Here is a 22,229-nt window from a genome sequence, read left to right on the forward strand (position 1 = left end):
ATATGTGTGCCTTTTGAATAAGCAAATGAAGTCCCTTTGTTATTTACCAATTCATTTTAAATACAGATTTCATACAATGCAAGCACTTGGGATATTTCTCATTTTTAAAAATTAATATAGGAAGCAGGAAGATAGATTTAGAAGTGAACACAACACGTATTTGTAAAATAATTGCAGCTTATTGACCAAAACCATTAAAGGCACTGCAGACAGCAGTATTACTTGACAATCCTCATCGAGTTATTGATTCGCTTCTCTGTCCCAAAAGCCCAGATGCTCAGGCTTTGTTCAGCACAGTGAACACAAAGGAAAAGGCACCTTCTCATTGCCACTGTCCAAGTCACTACTAGACATTCTCCTGTGCTACTTTTGGCAGGAAAGTATTGGTGTAAGGTGCTTGGAACAACAGAGACTAACACTTCTGACTTGGACGTGTCTTTGCAATTAGCACAAGGACTTCATCTCTGGTCTGAACAAATAGTGGGACTTCTCCAGGTGCCTCTTTTGCCCTTGTACAGGCATCTTAATTGGCATGAGGGGCTTACAACAAGCTGTATATCCCACGGTGACATCTTCATACTGCTTGCAAATGGCAAAATCCTGAAATCTGAGTTTCCTGATGGAACGCAATAAACCCACAGACCTCTTCTCACAGAGGAATGGATCCTGATGCTGTGAAAGTTCTGAGGGGCACCTGAAGTCAGATCGGGAGCACACACTTCAATAAACCAGCGAATGTTCACAAAGGAATTCAGCGTAGCAGGAAAGCCAGGCCACAGCGTGAGCAGAGATCTACATGCAGACCCTCTTATGGGCACCCAACTCATAAACTTGTCTGATTAAATTAACGTATGAATCAAATCTGAGAGCTGTAAGAGACATTAAGAACCAAGTACCTACTATCACGGAGGAACAGAGACCCTTAGCTCCCCCTGCCCTGCCCAGGTGAGCTACAAACACGGCTGCACAAGCTTCCAGGACGCACAACGTGGCAACCACTGCAGGTCCTCTGCCACATTCCCTCTCCACCCAGGCAGCTGCTCATTGTGCTGAGTCTCTTCACAATACTCATTGTTTCAGAGTCACATCTCAGCCACCTGAGACTGAGGGAAACTTTCTGGGGAGGGGTTTTGTGGAAAGGAAGTTTCTGCAACTTACTGAAGCTGTTTCACAAATAGCCCTCCACCTTAGTACAATGATTCCTCTCCAGATGACCGCAACTGCTGTAGCCCAGCTCTCAGAGATTAATTTGGTGTGTGACTTCTTGATCATCCTGACACTGTTTGACAGAGGAATTCCCAGAGAAACACCACACTTTGTAACTCTTTGTCGTAACACAGAATGAGTTATCCACAATTAAAAGCCTGATTACAGGGTCATCTTCAAATTCTTTTCAGCTGTCCAATTGCAGATCCATTAGCAAAAGCACACATGGTTTTATTTCAGATTGATTGTCAGGAATATAATCAGACTTGATTTTATGGACATTATCCATGGCACGCCTGTGCTTCTGGAATGGCGCTAACCACTTTATCACATCTCAGTGTCTAAACTAAAGAACAGTTTTAAGGATCTCTGTTTTCTGTGCATGCTGTGAACAATAACGTGCACAATGAAAGCAGCAATATATAACCACCACAGGTCCTACACCTACTTACAGCTGACTTTTGACAACTTGATGGCTGGTTGAATTTCCTTCAGTTCATTCTAAACAGTCAGAACAAAACTAGTTAGTTAACAAAAACACTATGCTGTGCAGTAACTACAGAATGAAAAGCATTTGTTCCAAGTAGGAAAATATTCGTACACTAAACCGCTTGCTGCTCCACCCCACATATTTTGTTGATTGGGCTGGCATTCATCAGAGGTAACACATTCCTAACACAACTGGGACTTCAGTGCTATTGCCTTATCCATTCCCATCCCCACCCCAAACACTATGGGAGATGAGCAGTGTCTAGATCTTTTGTCGATAACTGACCTTTTTTTCTGAGATATCTTCTTCTGTGGACATGACCAGATCAAAAAGAAATGCTCTCAATCTCCGTACTGATTAAAGAACTTCCACTGACCACAACGAAATCACCACTATGGAAAGACCATATCACAGCAGAACTGAAATACAGCACTTCAGCTGTCAAAAGTGGAAGAAACAAGAGGTCAGGCAGTGGCAGAACTGTCTGTTCTTTGAATTAGAGAGAAAAGTGTCAGCCAAGAGGCAGGCTAAAAAGCAGCTAAACCAGGTGGCTTTGCTCTCTGGAAGTCTAACAATACCAAAGAGAAGCGACCTTTAGAAGCACTCAGTAATTCATTAAAGCACGAGGGAGCCTGCCAAACACAAGTCACTGTAAAATAAAAATGTAGTTATTTTACTCAGAGTTGGGTGGAAGGGAGGAGTACAATTGGCTTCTTGTAAGGAAAACAAGAAAAGAGGAAAACAGGGTGTTCTGTTCAAAATTAGCCTTATAGGAAATAAAAGTAACGAGGTAATGGTACTAATTATGTAGAAGGGGTACTTAGGTCCCATTTTACAAGCTCAGCCACTTGCTTACAACCTACCAGGTACAACTAAGAGCCAGTATCTGTCTGATGCTGGTACCAGGCAGCGGCATGCGTTCTAAGAATTTCACTCTGCAACTTCCCCTACTTGGAGAGAGGAAAACTGCAAACTGAAAGACAGCATTGTACTTCTCGGCAAATGATGGGTTAAAGATGTGGTGAAAGAAGTAAAGACAGCATGGAGAAGGGCCAGCAGGCACTAATGGTACATATGCAGAATAAAAGAGGGTCTTCCCATATGAGATCTCCCTAGAATACAACTGTAACAACTGCTCCCACTTCATTCTTTAAGGTAAAGCACACAGATAAAATGCAGAGCTGGGGAAGCTGGGACTTGAACACTTTTTCAGTCACCAAATGAGCGCTTTGTTTTTGACCTGTGATATTAGCTTATTCCTGTTCTACCTTTTGCCTTATTACAATGTTTTAACCCTTGCTGTATTCCCCCAAGGAACAATGGCTGAGAACTGACCGCATGGCAAAAAACAAGACTGATCAAGTACCACAAAACCAACAGAAACTGTCATCTGAATATTTTAGTGAATTCACATCAACAGTACTTGCACCCATTTCATGCCTTATCCAAGTAAACACACTAGAGAATGTGTCCGTCGGCAGGAATCAGGCAAATGAATAGCGAATCACAAACTCAAATACAGACTATTTGCAGGACTTGAATCCCGCATTTGCATTCAGGTCAGAATTGCTGGTGACAGCAGGTTCCGTTCACATAAGCAGAAACAGGCACAGACTGTGGCTGCTCCGTTCGCTTTTTGACATTCAGAACATTCCTTCAGACTGCTACAGACCACACCTTGCTTTATTTCACGAAATTAAGAGACACAAAACTCAGAGCCGTTTCCAGGAAACTCTGAAGAGAGACATCTGTCAGAAAGATGACTTGCTTTCAAATGGCCTGCCTCTGGTACAGAGCCATCTGTAATGGCATTAGTGAGCATTAGGGGTGGAAGAGAGCACTTAGTAAGGAGCTGATATGAAGCCCTACGCTACAGACAAGCAAGAAGCACTTTGTGTCCAGCCTCTTCAGTTTGCCGGTGTTTCTGAAGGAAGCCAGACTCTTTGTATATGGCGTCTTTTTTTTTCTTTTTTTTTCTTTTTTTTTTTTTTTAAATGCTAAACTCCATCAATTGTGTCTGCTTTATGCTATTTTAAAACCCAGTCAGAAAAGAAATCAGGAGACTTCATAACTCTCGACCCCTCCTCAACCCCACAAAACTTGGGAAAACAAATGTGCTTTTGCAAAGCTTTGTCAGTCTCCCTGAGGCTTCTTGAGCCTCTGCACTTTCCACCATGGTAACTGTCTCTGTTGCTATTTTCAGTGAAAAAAGAGAATTCCCTCACTTAACTGCATTGTCACAAGAGATTAATGCAATGTGGGAGCTGGAAGAGAGGGAATTTAGTTTGCTTGGCTTTGTTCAAGGTAATTCAACCAGTTCCTTTGAAATAGCCCTCTGGCACCTAAGCTTTCTCACCACAGAAATTATCTCCTCACTGTGCTAACCCAAAGGTGATACCAACTTTCTACTAAAAGCATCTAAAATCTTAAGCTGTTTAGAAAACTCTCAGCAAGATCTGACTGCCTCTTCTCTCTTCCTTGTATTGAGCTAACATGATGACTCTTCCCCACCTGTGCCTAACAGACACGAAAAGCAGAGCAATGCAGGTACATCTCTCTTACAGTGCTTTGCCTGGGAGCTGTGATGATTTACTTCAGCCAGGGAAGGCTTCACTTCCCTCGGAGAGGAACCCAGGGCAAGCAGCTGTGCTCTCTTCTCTCCACAAAAGCAGGTTAACCCTCAGCCTGCCAAGAACCATACTAAATTTCACCAATGGCTCAGCCTCTTTAGTACTCACCACGATCCCGCAGGGAATTTCAGGTGATCAGCATCCTTTTAGATTGTACACTTCTTTTTCCTTTATTCACTATACTTCCCCCCTGTGTACACAAACACTTTTCTGGTCACATCATCACTCAGTATAAATCATCACGGCTTCACAGCAAAGGGAAAAAGAATAAAGGTATTCACATAGACAGTGTGTGTGTGCTGAGAAGCTTGGGAAAATCCCCTCAAATTAAAACATGGAGTTAATTCACCAGTATTCCAATAAACGCTGCAGGCATCTCAAACTCCTTTAGGATATATAAAGCATTAAGATTGCTGTTGATGTTCAGAATTGCCAGAAACACAGACTATATCTAAGAAGCACAGAATGGGATGGGAATGAGCAAAATGAAAGTGTACAGAGGCTCAGAAGTTAACCCACCTAGTTCCCTAGTTATCTAAGTTCTTCACATGTCCTATACGTCTGCCTGTGTCTGTGTCTACAACATCCTGGGAAGCGGGCTGTCGAGGTCACGCATACAGCAGAGTTCACAAACTCAGTACTTTACAGCTTTTTTCATCCCAATGGCCGTCTTCCACTCACTGCTCTTACCTCATAGCACGGTGAAAAAATTACCCAAAATATGGCAGGTTGATATTCAAAGTCTTTCACTTCTTGCAGGGACTATAAAACACATTCCTGATTAAATTCTCTAACTTTTAAACCACAAGGTGTTACCTAACCTCCCTGATAAAGTTTCAGAATACTTCCTGGATCACAGGAAATCAGAAGACAAAAGACAGTGAACTACTGCATAGTGTGCTGACTGAAACATCTATCTATACAGGAGAACAGAACAAGAAGCTAATTCCGAGGACACTTAGCATGAGATAAATAAGCCTGAAACCCAGGTTTTCACTGTTACAACAAGAGTTGGCTACCACGTTACTTCTCACTTCTCTTACTTGCTTGGCCTCAGTTAATATTTTGTTGTCCATTGAAAATCAAAAAACTCAGCAGAATCTGATGGCTACAATAGTCTACTAGCCCATACCACGTGCAGACTGTGGTCCTGCCAAGTTAAGCAAAGTAAAATCTTGTGTCTCGCATCCTGGATATGAGCTGTTAACATTGATGTATTCAGTAAAATCTGAAGAGTAGAAAGAAGAAAATAGTGTTCATCCTCCTTCAATGGTTTTGCAAGAAACGGGTGCTTTAAGTGCCTGATTCTGTCCATAAATATAAATTGCAAGATAAATTCAGAGCTAAGAACAAGATTCAGAAAGGACTTGGTCTGCTCAAAGTAGGCACTGCAGTTACCCACAGTTTTCTGTAGGTAGCTCAAAGACAACTACATTCCCTCGGTCTATTAGGCAGCACTTTCCCTAAGTAATGCATTCATAGCACACACTTTAACAGGCTTTCTCTCATGGCTGACTCAGCTCCCTAAATATCATGTGTTTTTCCTCCTGTTCTCCATCTACAGTTCAGAATCCAGTTTATTTTAAGCGCAGTGATATTCAGACAATAAGCAAACTGCTGGGGATGGTGTTCCATGCATATTTTAGCTTCTCATGTCACTTGGATGTCCTAGGGGTACAACATCAACTCTCTAAAAATAGAGGGAGAGAAAGAATGGAGGAGTTCTGTTTGTGTTTGTATTAGCTATCATCTTAACTGAAGCAGATTAAACGTGGTAGAACTTTGAAGAACGAGCTTCCCCCAAGCCTCACTGCTGGAATATAGCTCCCTTCCGTGGAGACAGCACGTCACACAGGCACAGACTGGCTAATTTTTCCAGGAGCCTGAAGAAGTGACAGGAGGGGAAAAAACATTTCCTAATTTTCAGACAGAAAGCAATACATAGATAGAGGAAATGCTTGGATTAGTCTACCATTATCTTGCCATGAAACATCATTGCCTAATGCTTCATTTGATGGTAGTCTCCCAGCAATAGCTTCTATTTTGAGGGACACAAACAAGTGGCTCCAGAATACATTCTGCAGCAGAGGACTGTGTGTTGAGGGTTTAAATTATCTGCATATCTTTAATCTTAATCCACAGAGCAACGAAGGATCTGCTAGTTATTTATAGATGGGCTGGGGTGAGCTGCTGTGAGCAGGGTAATTGAAACAGTATTTCAGCCTGTCTGCCACTGATTTGGGTAATAGCTGCTGTTAGCTATGGCATAATCACAACACTAAATGGAAAATAAAAAATAAAAAAATGCATTAAACACATGCTTTTATGTTATGTTTTACGATCGCATCTTATTTTTTATTGTATTTCCAAATTCTGTTGTTCCTTCCTTTCTGAGATCAATTTACTTGCCTGGCAGCAGTTTGCTATATTAAAGCTCAGGAAAGCTGATCTGCTTTCTCTTATTCTCTGGATTAACAGAGCTTTCAGCTTGAGAGCTGCTAAATTCCAAAGACTGAGGGCTGTGACCTCTTTTTAAAGTCGCTGTTATGCTATAGAATCATTTCATGCAAATTTTTGTCCTTTAAATAATAATCTTTATTACTCAAAAATATGATTTTGTTCTTTTCTCAAGCTGCTAAAGTAGCATAAAGAAATCTCAGAAGAATCGGTCTATGAATTTTTCAGCAAATGTTGTTAATTCTGCTATCTATTACTTGTCATATACTACATTTGATATTTGGCCATGATTTCAGTTAAGTGCTCTAGTGCTGTTGCAAATCAGGAGAGATACAGAATGATTTACAACCGTATCCACTACTTCCTCTCCTTCTAAAGGAGAAAGTACTCCCAGGCAATGTATATTACCTTTGGATGTTATGCCCAAGTGCCTTGCAGTTCCACAGCCAAGTGACAAATACTGGCTTAAGTCCCCGCTTTTCCAATCTTAGTGACTTCTGGGTGGGTCATACCCATCCTGTATTTTCGCAGGAACCTGCTGACCCATGACAGCTTCCCATCACCCTCTTGCGAACTGACATCATAGGCCCCTGTGCCTTATATTCTGCTCACAGCACCCAAATCTGTAAACTTTTAGTCACTGAATGCAAAATGACAGTCCCTTGGGAAACAGACTGCTCACCAGATTTCCCGAGTCTATCCACATTTGTGCAGACACATCTGCCTTCAACAGAACAGACATCCAGGAACTCTTCCAGCTATAATGCCTGGACCAGGAAACAGTCACGATCTACCCTGTGCTGGAACAAGGACGTGGAAGTCCTGGAGCAGATTCCCTAGAAAAACAACCCTAGATTCTGAATGCTCCAGAGCAACTGGGATAGTGGGAACCAGCTTGACGCTGCTGGTGCTCCAAGAATCATTAGCACCACTGCTCAGGGCTCTCGAGAGCCCCAATCCAGGGCAACACACCAGTTTTAATGGCAGCAAACCAGATTCATTTCCAGTAATTACTGCATGCGTTTTGTCAGAAGGTCCTCAAAACTGGCAAATTTATGTGAAACGTCAAACTTGACAAATATGTATTTTCCTAAGAAAAATTGACTTCAAAGGATTTCCAGCTTGCAGGCCTTAACTGTCAAGCATGAGAACATACACTTCTAGGCATCCCAGCCCCAGAACCACCTCTGCAGCAAACCCGTAGGCTGCAGATCTGTTGTCCTCAGTCTCTGAATTTTAAATGCTACATCTTCCATTACCTTGGGAGCCATTGAGACTAGAGTCTTAAAGCCTTTTCTCAGGCTCAAACTTTAGTCCTCAAAACTTAATCCAATTCTGAGCTCTGCTCTGACTTCTAGACGTATCTGACAATATTCTCTTTCAGAATCTCCTACTAAAAATCACAGACATCACCATCATGATATTAATAAGAATTTGAGAAGAAGGGTTTGGGCTGAACATAAAAATTCACTTGTAATCTAGCTGGACTCAGTCTAGTTTACTACCTCTGTAATACCACCCACTCAAAGATACTGAGGAACAACTTTTTAGAAGCATAACTATGAGCTACCAAGTATGAAATCTAATAGTTGCACAGGGAGCAAAATTCATGAAGTGCAGCCAGGCTACCCAGCATGCAGTCACACACCAATTGTTGGCTAAAGGCAGGCATTTTATTCAGTGCCATTTGCCACGTTCCTTTCTATATACACACTCTTTGAAATGCAAAAAGAAATTCTGGTATTTCCAGAAGGAAACTCGGAAAGTCAAAGAAGAAATCCTGCTGGGATGAGGGGTTCAGCCAAATGAATCAAAGGGACACATGTGCCACCAGAACACAGAGGGCAACAAAGATCTTATCATATATCTATTAGCAGTAATTTATCACTTTTCTTTCTCAAGAGATAGCATTGGGATTTTTTTTTTTTCCAACTCCAACAAGAACCTGTTCTGAGAACAGAACAAAAAAGTTTTGTGGCTTGTTACAGGGAAAAATACCATCATCTGCAGTATCTCAGAAGAGGTCACTTGCTTCCTTGGAAAGATCACAGAACAAGGAAGAAATCATAGTAAGGGCACTCTGATTTATGAGTGCCTAGAGACCCACTGAGAAAACCTAATCCCATATAACTGCTGTGCAGAAGCTAAAAGGCAGCCATTTAACCTTTGGACTGCCACTGCTACACAACCTAAAAAAGCATCCATGTGAAGCCTTGAAATGATGGAAGTTAGAGTTGGGAAAGACTTGTTCTTCTAGCATGGAGTCTGGCCCCCTCACAGTGCCAGAAAGAGTCCCCAGACAGATAATTCATCAATTACAGATTTAAAAAATCGCATTTCTAGATTTGAAAATAATACTCCAAGGTAGACAGTTCCTCATCTGAGCAGCCAGTACTAATGTATTTTTCCGTTGTACAGTCACTCACTGCTCCTGACACAGGTTCATATTACCGTGGTAACTTCTTTTTCATAGCAGAGACGTGTTCTGAGGAAGCCAGGATATAATTTTACAGACACATAGACTTGGGTGAACTCTGCCTTAAGGATGTTGTTATTTAATGGTAAATACACTACTGTACACAGCTGCAGGGGGGGTGAAATGTTACTTTTCAGTCTAAAAAAAATGTCTACGAGAGAATAGAACTGGTAAAATTAAAATCAGACGGATAAAGTTGTTCAGGTATGATAGTCACAAGGGCTCTGGCAAGGCTACCAGCACAGCAAGGAGGCACCCATAAGCACAATGCCCTCCCAATCACTGAGGTTATCACGCTGCAAAATGAGCCTCTGGAGGAGCAAACCTCTGCAGGTCACTGTCCCAGGTGGGTCTTGCTACAGTTACTGCCCCTCTTCAGCAAGTCACCACACATTAAACCAGGTATTAGAGATGAACTTCTTCAAATGCGTTCCTTTAGCGGAACATGCATTTCCCAGAACAGGACTCAATATTTTGTCAGCCTTCCTCCACCCTGTGCTCCTTCTGTTCTCGCAGTAATGCAGCTGAGCCCAGCCAGCGGCCAACCCTGCCTCCTGCCCTCTCTGCTACGGTGCCTGTGTGGGAAGCCAAACAAACCTCTGAGCCATTAGGTGCATGTCGTCCCCCAGAAAACAAACATTTAAAAAAGGATTTTCTTCTGTCTGCCTGTATATGGTCTTCCTTCCAGAAAGGCCTCCTTCCTCTGTACTATTCTTCAGCACCATGTCCATACGAGCTCCTCACATCACAGGGTATTTTCAAGTTCATGCTGTGCAAGGCTTAGACTCGCTCATACCTCAGTGTACATTCATGCACAGCAGCATGTGGAACAGCGGAGAGGAGAAAATATGACAATTCAATGACTATTTTGTGATGGATCAGAGCCTGAAGGAAGCCGATGGAAGAGCAATGTGGTTTGCACACCATACTGCTCAAGCAGTTCATAAGAGAGATTTGTACCTAGAGAAAGATTCATTAAAGATCCAGCATACTGCAACAGTTTGAGAAAAATAGAGAAGGGAGTTGAGAAGAATGCCACGGTGAAATACAAGCCTTTTTTCTTCTAAAGTGAAGGCGAAAAACTTTAAAAAATGTATTGTGAAATTGCCAAATTGTGGCATCTGATAAATAAGAGATGGACTCCTGGAGGCGTTCAGCACTCAGATGCCAATACATCCTCGATATTATGAGAAGTTTTGTGCATTCTTGGGCCCTGCAAGTCCTCAACACATATAGCTCAAGAGCTCTGCTGAACACAGGTGGGCTTAAACTATGTTTTAAATCAAATACTTGCTTACATTCCTTGCTGAATCAGAACCAAAATCCTCTGTGTTGGCACAGCCTCGGTTATACACCGTCAAGAATTATGCCAGGGAGAATGAAGTCAGTCATTTCTAGTGAAAATAAACAAGCTTGCAAAGCTATCAAGGACCACAAACAAGAAGAAGAGAAACAAGGCCAAGATTTTTATCTGTCCTTGAATCATGGCAGAGTACAAAGGAGGAAGCAGTGAAAAATCTTTCTTTTCCTCTGCTTTTTCCTCGCTTGGCAGGATGAGTGGGTGTCCGCAGCTCCATTGAAATCGGATTATCTCACTTTCAGAAATGAATTCGCCAAGGAAACAGTTGCTTATCATGAGGCTGCAGATAGGATGCTCCCCAGCCCACCCACCCCCAAGAACCCAGGATAAGCAGTTAATATGCAGGACTAAGCAAGTGTTTGTTCTCCATCACAGAAGATGACTATTGGTAAGTTTCACTACCCCAATTTCCTGCTGCTTCCTTTTTCATGCTGCTTGACCCAAGGTAAACTATATAATTTGAAAACGATGTCAGTCACATTCCTATTACTCTACTAAAGACGTACAATTCTCTATAAATACTTCTGGTCAAATCTCTTAAACCTTTCTCTTTAACAAAATAAGCAAATTGTGACTTTAATTTGAAATATAAATTGATGATTGTAATTTTCATTTTCATTGTATAATGACTGTGATTAGGCTACAACACTGTTCTTGCTTCCTTCATGACCCTCAGATGCAACACTGAACCACACCAACTCCTGAGCCTCCACACCAGCATGCAGCCAGCTTCAAGCACGGGTAAAATATGTGTGTCTGCACCCTGCCACACAGACATACCTGTTAGTCAGTGTTCAGTCCTGTTACACGTAGCACATCCCTTGCATATGCACCATAACGTAAAAGGCAAGTCTTACTAGCTAAGAAGTGGCATGGGGGTAGCTTGGCTGCGGTTCATTTTGGATTGGGTTTCTCAGCCCCAGACAGTGCTTTGCTGTGGCAGCACTAGCAGCTTAGTGCTAAGGCCTGTCACCCCTGTGGACAAGCCCTGGCTCTCTGGGCAGCACAGAAAGCCCCAAAGACAATCCTTGCTACAGCCACCCTTGGCTGAGCAGGCAGAGCTCTGTAACGTGCTGCCAAGAGTTAATTACGTCCAGCCCTTGGAAATAAGCACATAGAAGCTTATTTAAATATTTCAAGCCTTTTTTTTTTTTTCCAGAAGAACTACATAAACTACACAAAATATTTTGACATGGATACAAGCTGAAGAAACACATAACCCAAGTGCAGAAGAACCAAACTACAGGGAGCACTTGTTCCTAGAAGGCGCACAGAAAATGCCTGAAATTTTCTTCAGCACTTAGCTGATGCAACTCTGCATCTCACAAAATCAGGTCCTTCCACAATTGCCTGTCAGCTTGCGAGGATATTAGAAAATTCTGCCTAAAACCAAATTTCAAAGGATACGCTGAGGACTGATTTTGAAGTATAAAGCAATCACAGAAAACAGACTTGAATGGTAACTTTACTGAGCGTCACTGAAGGTGCTCATGAAAGTAGCCTTAAAGATTAACTTCATCCTGCCAAGAATAAGTCACAAGGACAGTGAAGAAGCTTAATATGTTGGGAGAAATGAACCTTGGAGTACCAGAAATGTATTGGACTGAGACCTGTAGTTCAGTGTCAGGGACTCGGTTTGTTCCTAAAAATGCTGATACAGTGGAGACCATGACCCAGAGACTGCTGAGCTGAAGGAAACTGCCACTGAATTTAGTAGGTTCTGGACCAATAATCAACCTTTTTCAGCAGACCAGTGGCTTGGTATTCAGATGATGGATTACATGACTACTATGTTCCTGAAAGAGCTGCATGGTCCCTTCCATCTCAGACTGGCAGCACTAGGGATTGATGAAGTCTGGAGCAGAGCTCCAGCTGGTGAAATCAAGCAGCAACCAAATGAGTCAGGAACTTTGTCTGTGTCTTTTGCATAGTCAGACACTGACACCACTCAGCGACACCAAGAGAGAGCAGGAAAAATGAAACAAAACACAACAAATTGCATCTTGGGTTTCCAACTTAAATACTGAAATGAAGCTAGGAAAAAATGGAAGGAGCAGCAAGTCATGCCATTTGCTCCAACTTTTGGCTGTTGCCTAATAGGGGTCTCAAAAGACACCAAAGCTATTCAGTGTCACTGGTTTGCAACAGTCCTCATCCTTGCTGAGCACCTGGTGGATGCTGTGAGGTTCTGGTCCCCCTGCCAAGCACAGAGCAGCCTGCCTCACCGTGCACTGCATTCCGTCAAGAATTCTGTCAGCCTCTGCATTCCGGCAAGTCTGAAGGGAAGGGAAGAAAAGGCAAGACTAAATCCTGTTGCTACTGCACAGCTCAGGAAGCATGAAGTATTTATCAGGTTGACTGAACCAATTACTTTGCCACTCTCAACAGCAACCTGTTAGATGAGTGCTGCTACTCCTGGCAGCGTAAGGAAGCTGCAGAGCTGGAGAGAGGTCACTTCGCTCATTGCTCACTCAGCTCCTGCTTTGTATGACTAAGATAACTATGCAAATAGATCCCAGAAGGAATTAGAGCAATAATCTGTTTGTGAGATGGGTGGGTGTCTCCAGACACACATGGGTGCCTTTCCCCTGAATCACAGGATTAATGAGGATATGCCTAAGAGTCTCAAGGTGAATCGCAACAGAGGCATCGATTTTGCAAACTGCTGAACTGAAATCCAAATTAAATGTGAGTCCTGGAGATAAGTAAAGTAACCCTTAAAGCTGTAACACCCTACTGCCCCTCCCAGTTTTCAACTTCTCTTTCTCTCCTCCTCTGCACCAGATTGATATGAATTACTCGAGAATCACCACCTCCCTGGGGCTCATCTTTCAGCTGACAGAGAAGAGTTTTTTTTCTGTCATCCAGTAAATTGTCCTGTTTTTTCTTCCAGTTTTAAAACTTGTTGCATTAATCTTTAAGGACAAGATTCCAGATTCATCATTATGGCACAAATTCTCCTCACATTTTATAATAATCAGGAAAAAAATATAGTAATCAATAATGATATTCAAAAAGCCTTGTGTGTGTGTAAGATTCTGCACATATCTAAGTCACTGAATTTTTTATGCCTCAATTACCAATCTGTTCTCAGAAATGGTAGTTGTTCTTTCTGCCTTTTTTAAGCTCTTATTAAAAAAATTATAACTACATACCCTAAGCGAACCAGGCTTTGTTAGCTGGACTGTACCATTCCCTTGAGGGAACTCTCTCTCCAACCAACAAGAAAGTGGTATTTCAGGCTGTAATTCTTATTGCAGTTTAAAACAGAAGTCCTCAGCAGTAGCAAATGAAAGAAATTATTTTAGATAGATAATGAGTTTCAAGGTGAGCACCTTACCCCTGGCACTTTTCAATTAAGAGTGCAGGACTTGTGCATCCTGAGGATATCACTGACAGTGCTGTTCTAATATATTTTTAGAGGATTGCCCTCAGGGCTCTAGTTTCTTCAATCCACATCCTCTTCCCTTCCTACCAGAGGTTCCTGCTGAGTTTCTGCCAACCCATAATACTTCAACCTCTCTCATGCTTTCCACTTTCTTTTCTTCCTAACTAAAAATGAACAAACATCTTTTAACCTACTTTATTATTGTTGCTCTCCCAGCTGAAGATCCCAGATGTGAATAGGCTGTTTGAACATCATCAAGAAAGTGGTGATGGTTGAAGAGAACTGTATTAACGGAACGGCCCGAAGATTTTTGTCGGTGTTATGTTGTGGGACTCCATAGAGATTGCCCCACTTCAAGCCTCAAAAGCCTGAAGTATGCTCACCAGAAGAAAACCAGCAAAAACCTCTCTATGAATAAAGACACATCTTTCCCACCTCTCACACCCAAGCAAGTTTTACTCCAAAAAAAACAAAGTCTGAAATCACTACAAGGCAATTTTGGGGAGTATTTTATGTATTGTAACTGCTTATAACAATCAGCTTAAAGCCAAAACTGGACTCTGACTAATACTGGAGACATCCTTGCCTGTACCTACCTGTTTTACAAGGCTGCTTTCCCAAGGTAAAAATAAAGCCACTGGAACACCCAGAGGGGAAGAGTTCCTGTTTGCCATTCCAGGATCACATGGATTCGCACTGCTCTTCATTCCTCTACCTCCTTTCACAATAGATAAATATAACCAAATCAGAAGTTCCTCTAATTAGATTCAACATCTTGTCACAAGGATGAAAAGTTCCCGGTTGCAGATACTGCTGTAACCACTGACAGCTGTGGGATAATGATTATTGTTAATAACAGCTACAAATATGCCTGAAATGGCACATGGTCCTTGAGGAATGAACCCAAAGAGATGATTTATTTCTTGGCTGATGTTAGATTAATTGTTCTAATGGTTGTTTTGTAATTAATTTACAACAACTGAAAGTTCTCCGTCTTTCTAATGCAGGGAGAAGCCAGATCCCATGAACAAGGCATGAAGGTTAGGAAGGATGTAATAAAGAGTCAGCATTCACAAAGGAAAGCAGCAGGTCCACTCTTCACGCCATCCCCTGGCAAAAAAAAAAAAAAAAGTGCTTAAAAATCCCAGTGCCTTTACAACAGGACATGGGTCTCAGTTTCTACTGCATGCTTTATAAGTCACTGCTAGGAATAGGGAGTGATATCTCTGGACCAACACATCATTTAGAAGAAATTAAGGCAAAATGGCACCTTCTCCAGTTTCCACTAGTGCAGAATAGTGCTCCCCCCACCAAAACCTCTGTTTTGGACTATACTCAGCCATTCTCCAAACCTAGGTGAAATGGTTTGGATATTGCAGGAAGAACAACAATTTCTCAAGACATAATTAAAAAAAAAAAAAGACAAAAGCTCAAAAACTATTAGGATTCTGCTCTGATCCCCACTTTCAATATAGGTGGACTTTCATGCACGTGAAAGATTTATGACAGGGAGTCACAGAATCTCAGAGTTCATCAAATGACAGCTTTCACTTAGGATCAGTCTGGATGGATTGTTGCAGAGGTATGGTTTAGTTTCACACTTTTCCCTCTTCATTTTAATAATTTTGGTTCTATTGAAAGACCAGCTATGTGAATGCTGGAAGTTTCAGGTAAAGCCTTCTCCTCATCCAAACCACCTCACGGGAAGGAACCTCAGGATAAAGGCAGTGGGAGTGGAGACACCCTGCTTCTTCCCAGTGAGCAGGGAACGTAGGGAAAGATCCAATGGCACTAAATTTTAGTAAGCGTAAGCATCGTATTCCATTATTCTAGTTCCTCCCTCTGGTATTCTAGAGACTGCCTAGTTATACACACCAAAGTCTCTGCATACAACAGATGCAGAAATGCCCTTTAGGATGACCGAAGTTCACAAATACTCTCTCCCTCATCTATTTTCTAGCCAGGCAGTATGCATTTACAGCATTAAAGCCCAAAGACATGACAATACTCTGCAGTGATAACATGGGAAACATTTCACCTGCTGATTATCTAGCTCACCTAGAAAAAAAAAAATTGAAAATGATTCCCGCTTTTTCAGTAGAAGCTTCTCCTTTTTTAATTATTATAATGGCAAAAATAATTACTTTGTACATTTAAAAATAGCACTAAGAATACTCCTATTTCCTTGCAAAGTTAACATAGCATTGAAGTGAGTTTGTGTCATGTTTAGGAGCTAGCAGCATTGTTAAGTAACTCTTTACTGCAAGACCAAGCTCTGATCTCAATTACAACCCTAGCAAACAGATCTTCTGCAAGCATGTTGCTCACAAAAATTGATGAAGGCAGCATTTGGCCTGCACAACCTTTACGACTCCTGACAGGTCCAAATTAATACATCTCACTTCTCAGATACTGTAAGTTCACAGGCCAACAGCTAGGAAGCTCATTATAGCATTTATGAGTTGTTTGTAATTAATATTCAAGTCACTAGAATGCCAAGATATAAAAATATGTTTAAGTTCATGATTTCTTCTGCAAACACTAGTGTTTTACATCCACAGTGCAAACTCAAGCAAAGTATACTTCAGCATCTTCACTTTAGGAAACATAAACCGTAAATATGGACCTTTACTTTGCAGTGATTGCACAGAAGTATAATCTATGCCTCTAGTAACAACATCAGGAAGCATAACATATAGAAAGCAGCCCGTCTACCTCAAAACAGGTGCCAAACAGCTTGAACATGCCCCCTGGAGATACTGATAGGGCCTGGTGGGAGAAGGCTAAAACTGGAGGCCTCCGATAGCTAACCTAACTCACATGAGCTGTGCGTCATTGAGTTGTGTATTAGCAGCCTTGGAACTTCAAAGACAGCTAGGAAGTGCTTTTCCACTGGAAAACAATCTTTAAAAGTAGAAGAAAATCATGCTGTACTGACCAAAATGCATTGCCAGTAAGACTTTGTAATCACGTTGCACAATTTTCTTCAGCTGAGAAGAAAACCATTCAGAAAAGCTTCTAGTCAGATTTTAAAACCTCTGCAGGTTCACTCAACCCAAAAATTCAAAATAAAGTTCAGGAAAAGGTAACTCATGCAACTCAAAAATCAAAGCTACCTATTATTAAAATGCATATGCAACAGCACCACCAGCTTCCATAAGTTAACTAATACACAGCAGGCTTTTTTTTTTCCCCTCAAATTCATCCAAATCCAGATTTTTTTCACAGAAGAGTATAAAAATTATTTCAATTCCTATTTCTGATAAGAATAAATGGAAGAAACCTTACTTTTTTCTCTTTGCTCAGCAAAAACAAGCTCAAATAAGTCAACTTTCTTTACTTTGTGTGGAGACAAACTTTGATTTGATTTTAAGCAAACTTACACAGCTAAGAGTGACAGAAGTGGAAAAACATTTGTTGTATTTATTACAAGCTGACCAGACTTATGTAACATATAATATAATATTTAGAATAAAACACAGGTATAACAGATACTTTCCATGAGTAACTTCTTTTTTTTTTTTTTAATGTCAAACATCTGTTACATACCGGCTCCTAAAATCTGTTGGGAAATTACTCCTGAACTAATCAATAAGAAAGCTTACAGTGATAACTTAATTGAATCAGTGCATAAGAAATAAATGGTCTGAGGAACAGCAACCCCTGTTCAATAACCTATTAATCTGTCATCTGTATTAGCCACTTACCCTGTCCTGTCATTCTGCAGGAGGCAGAACAGAAAAACACTGGGGAAATCTTCTCAATTAGTTTAACCACATGAACACCAGAGACTGCTTTGGGTAAGCCTAGATGACATTATGAATCAAAGGCCAGCTGTTTGTCTAAGTATACACTTACCCCACCCTAGCTGCATTACAAAGAGATTTTTGGAAATTTTTCAGGGTTGGGGAATCAAAGAGGTCAGACAGAAAAAAATTGGTCCTACCGTAGTTCTCACTCCTGATGCAGAAGGATCAAGAGGTTCTAGTTTTAGCTGAGAAGCTCATCTCCTGACTTGAACTAGGAGATGCCTTGCTGCAACAGAAAGTGAGCAAAAAGACCTACATGAAAGGTCTAAGACCTAAAGAAAGACCTAAAAAAGACCTAAAATGAAATACAATACCTCATTACACATGCCATTCCTTAACTTTTAATTTTGGCCAGAAATACACAAGCAAGAGGTGTTAACACTTCTTATTCCAGGCAAAAGCAGGAAATTCAAAGGCATACAGGACACACAGAGATAGCCATAAATTTAAGGGTAGGACTAACTCTGGCAATCACTTAATTGGGTCTGCATAAGAGTGCATGGAATGCTGTCCCAACAATTTCTATACTGGAAGCAATAAAACGCAGGTGAATTAAAAGAACCTCTCTTACAAAACAAATTCTTATTTAAAGACTGGAAGTAGTGATCAACAAATCACTTTCCTCAATAAATTACTGTAGAAGTTAATTAAAATGTATCCTTTATGTTCAGTTTCTTTGGCATCCAACTTCCAGATAGCAGATTGTTTTATCTTATGATACATCCAGGCAAAGGTCCAGCAGTATTTTTTTACTAGATAAATTGATAGAAACTGGAGGCAATCTTTTTGGTACACTGCCTCATACATCTATGCCATAAAGAAAAAGGCACTGGCATTACTTGCATTCAGATTTTTGCTAGGGGTTAGTATCTAGAAGGTTTGTGGTCCAGTTGCTAGCATGTGTCACAGCTCACGCTGATGTGTCTTTCATCATAACCACTGCCTACCCTGGCTAGACTAACTCTAGCCCAGGAGTCCCACGTGTGTTGCCTTCTTATCTTCATTCTGTGGTCCAGATAGATCTACTCTCTAAGTATAAAAGCTCTTCAGTTTTCACAAGTTTTCTCTCCAGATTGTGTACGTGATGAAAGACACCTCACTACTGTCTCTGATACACTAAAACAGGCTGCAACTCTGTAAACTCTCTCAGGAGGATACTCCAAAAGGTCTATAGGTGCAAGCAGAACAAAGAAATCATTTTGGTTTCCCACAGCCCAGCTTCTCCTCCAGACCCCTCTTTCCTCCCTTGGTCACCTCCAGACACCAAATTCCTCCCTCCCTACCCCAACATTCACACAGGCTTCCTCTCCCCCTGCATGGCAGGGTAAAAGCTGACTCTGCATTTGCCAGGTGTGTGCAACGCAGGCCATGCTTCCCCAGCAGGGGTTGGCAGGGACAAGCCGCTCACCCCTGCACACTGCTCGCACAGCTATCCTCTGTGCTCCAGCCTGGACAGAGAAGGCAGCCCCTATACCTGGGCAAACCCACATTTTGCCTAGATCTGTAGCTTGGCCTGCAGCTACACTCATGCGGATCTCCTGATGTCAACGAGCGGGAGTTGTGTGTGTTAGGGTGAACTGGTTTCTGCTGCATGTCACATTAGAGCTATTTAGTACTGGCAATTTCTATATTTATAACACACCAGCAGAAAGTTAAGTGCTCCAAGGTCCCTGGAATCACACACCTGTCTTCCAGGATTACTTGTCATCAAGGTGTCAGACCCAGGAACATCACTATGACAGGTTGTTAAAACCGGCAAGTTAAAAGATTCTGCTAAGTCAACACTCAAATGACTTATTAACCACTCATTTTAATATTTTAAGTTGATTGCACATGGAAGTGCAGAGCCTAACAACAAACAAATAAGCCACCTACAATGCAAAAGCATAGACAGCATTTTGCAAAGTCACAGCAAAACATCTGTGGTTCTGACCCTCAGTTCCACCTACAACTGACTCACATTTGCACTACTCCTGGTCATCTTCTACACTGAAGTAGTCAAAATATGTGAAAACTCTGATCCAGGCATGCTTTTGTTTCGTATCATTATCTTATTTGCAGATGTTTTGTGAATACTCAGGTGGCTTCTACTCCAATGTACACACTTTATGGTGCAGGAGGCTTACCAGCAACCAGCCTCCTCCAGCCTCAGCTACCATAAGAAGGTATTTATTTCATCTAGTGCCCTCATCACTCAGCTGCTTGCCTGATGACAGCTGTTACCAAACTGGAAAGAGCCCAATTTTCTGGCAGAACTGCTTGGGAAAGCACCTCTTGTTTCAGAGAAAGAAAAAAAAAATAGAGGAAAAAAAAAAGTGGGTTGGCCAAAGGGAATAGTCTTGGTAAGTATGGGGGATTTGGTGAGGGTGGTAGATGGGATGCCCTCTGAGGGGTCACACTGTCTCATACACACAAGTCCCTCAGCGCACACTAGTGGGTGGATGTTTTTAATGGTGCTTGGGCCCTTTCACATCAGACACTAGTGCAATGCAGCCACCAAAGCACAGCACAGCAGAAGCAGGTAAGGGTTCGTAGGTGGATCTGCCCACACATTTCTCCTTAACTAAAAGCATGCCTTGAGCCTTCAAAAGGGCTTACACCCAAGCCCTTAATACTATCAGTGAACAGTTCTAGATGTTTAAGCATGGTTCTATGGCAGCATGGGTAACAACCAAAATTTATTTAGGAAGCTACTCTTGACAACACAATATTGTCATATAAAAGCCTCAGCCTAAGTTCTGAATTTGTACATTTATAAATAAGATGAACTTTGTTTAGGGAGATACGGAAGGAAATAGGGACTAGAACAGAAAGATGGAGTGACTGATGCCATAATATAGGAAAGCAATACGTAAGCAATGAGACTAGGAAGGACACAGGAATTTCTCATTTTGTATGCAAAGAGTGTAATGTGTATAACCTCATCTTGATTAAAGGCAGAATATGCTACTGCTACAGAAAATATTTTTAATATACATAAATATAAATATATATCAGTCCCAAGACAGTTCTCAGAAAGTCCAGTGGAACAGAGAGGAAATGTTTGCAATTTTTGCTTCACTGAATTACAATTGGATTTGCCATTCTTATTCCCACTTTTCTTTATATTGGCTCAGGGGATCTCAAAGTCCTAGACAAAAGGAGCAACCACTAAAAAAGTGCTTCATCCAGGTGGGGTTATTCTATTCAGACTGGATGAAGCTGCCATGGTGATGAGGTCAGGGAAGATGGGCTGGGCTTTAGTATCATTTCCTCCATTGCATCCCATGCAGCCTGCTAGAAAATATAAACAGATGGGGCTACAACCCCCAACAGTCTTGCCTGATTTGAGTAAATCTGCCCTCTGCTACTGCATGCCGAGCTGAGCACAGTGTGTACAGGAAAGGATTTGACTGAAACAGATACTCTCTATACTACTAAACCAGGAAGTCTTTCCAATCTTTTCATGCTGTACCAAATGGCTATGATAAAAACTCTTTTTTTCATACTGGTTTAATTTGGAAGAAATTCTAGGATTTTAAAATTTGTCTTCAACATCTCAAAAATATCTGAGAATAAGAATTCCATTAGCCAGAAGTATCTACATAAACTTCTGTAAGTGCTTAACTCATCTTATTGCTCTCCTTCATAATTAAAAACATACTACATATGAAAATCTACCATCCAAATGTTCACTCTGTGTTACAGTATGATGAATCAAACTCAAATATTTCAGAACAAAAAAGGAAATCACAGAAACAAGAAAGTCATAGCATAGTTATCATCAAAAAAAAATGTTTGAAAAAATAAATTTCTTTGAAAATACCAGCTCGACAGGTCTTTTCAACTATACAGCATTTTCCTAATGTAAACTACTCTGTTTATTATTTTTGACTACTTGTCCTAAAACAAAGCTCATTACAAGTAGATTATACTGCAATTTAAAAAGAAAGGAAAACAACTTTTGCAAAGCATAGATTAAACACTGCATCACTGAACTCTGAGGGAGAGAGGTCTGCCCTACCTCACTATATTTATAAGCTTTAAGAGGTCTACTCTAGTTTGTGAGTAAGTGGCTGAAATTTCCTACAGTCAGATGCTGAAATGACCTTTGGTAAATTGCTTACAGTTAAATGATTTGCCTTTGCCTTGTAGATTTCTAAGTAACATTTTTCACCATGATAATGCAAATTCAGTGTCAAGTGGAACATTTCAGTATAAACTCAGTTATAGGACTTCTATCATTTTTCTATGGCTAAAAGCCCTCCATATTTAACAGCACATTTGTACATCTGAGATCAGAGAGTGATTCAAAGTATAATCAAAACTTTGTAGGCAAACTGGCAAATATCATAAACCTATTTTCTGTTGGTTGCACGTTTCTGGATGGAATTTTCTGCTTCCTCAAGGCAATAAAGCATGGAGTAACCAGTA

The 22,229-nt window shown here is 41.1% G+C and overlaps 1 protein-coding gene across 7 annotated transcripts in view; it reads right to left on the reverse strand.

Moving 5' to 3' along the window:
- Positions 1–22,229, reverse strand: part of LOC310902580 (uncharacterized protein) — a 522,528-nt gene that overhangs the window by 425,279 nt on the left and 75,020 nt on the right. For 2 of the 7 annotated variants that reach the window (XR_014586807.1, XR_014586808.1), the window contains exon 1: positions 1,982–10,922. The exons of 3 other annotated variants lie outside the window; for them this stretch is intronic. The gene's annotated coding sequence lies outside the window, so the exon portion shown is untranslated. Of the gene's footprint in view, positions 1–1,981; positions 10,923–22,229 lie in introns of those variants that run through there. 2 more of the 7 variants (XR_014586809.1, XR_014586810.1) reach the window with 1 other exon arrangement.

Source organism: Anser anser, assembly GCF_964211835.1.
Source record: "Anser anser genome assembly, chromosome: 7".
Taxonomy (NCBI): domain Eukaryota; kingdom Metazoa; phylum Chordata; class Aves; order Anseriformes; family Anatidae; genus Anser; species Anser anser.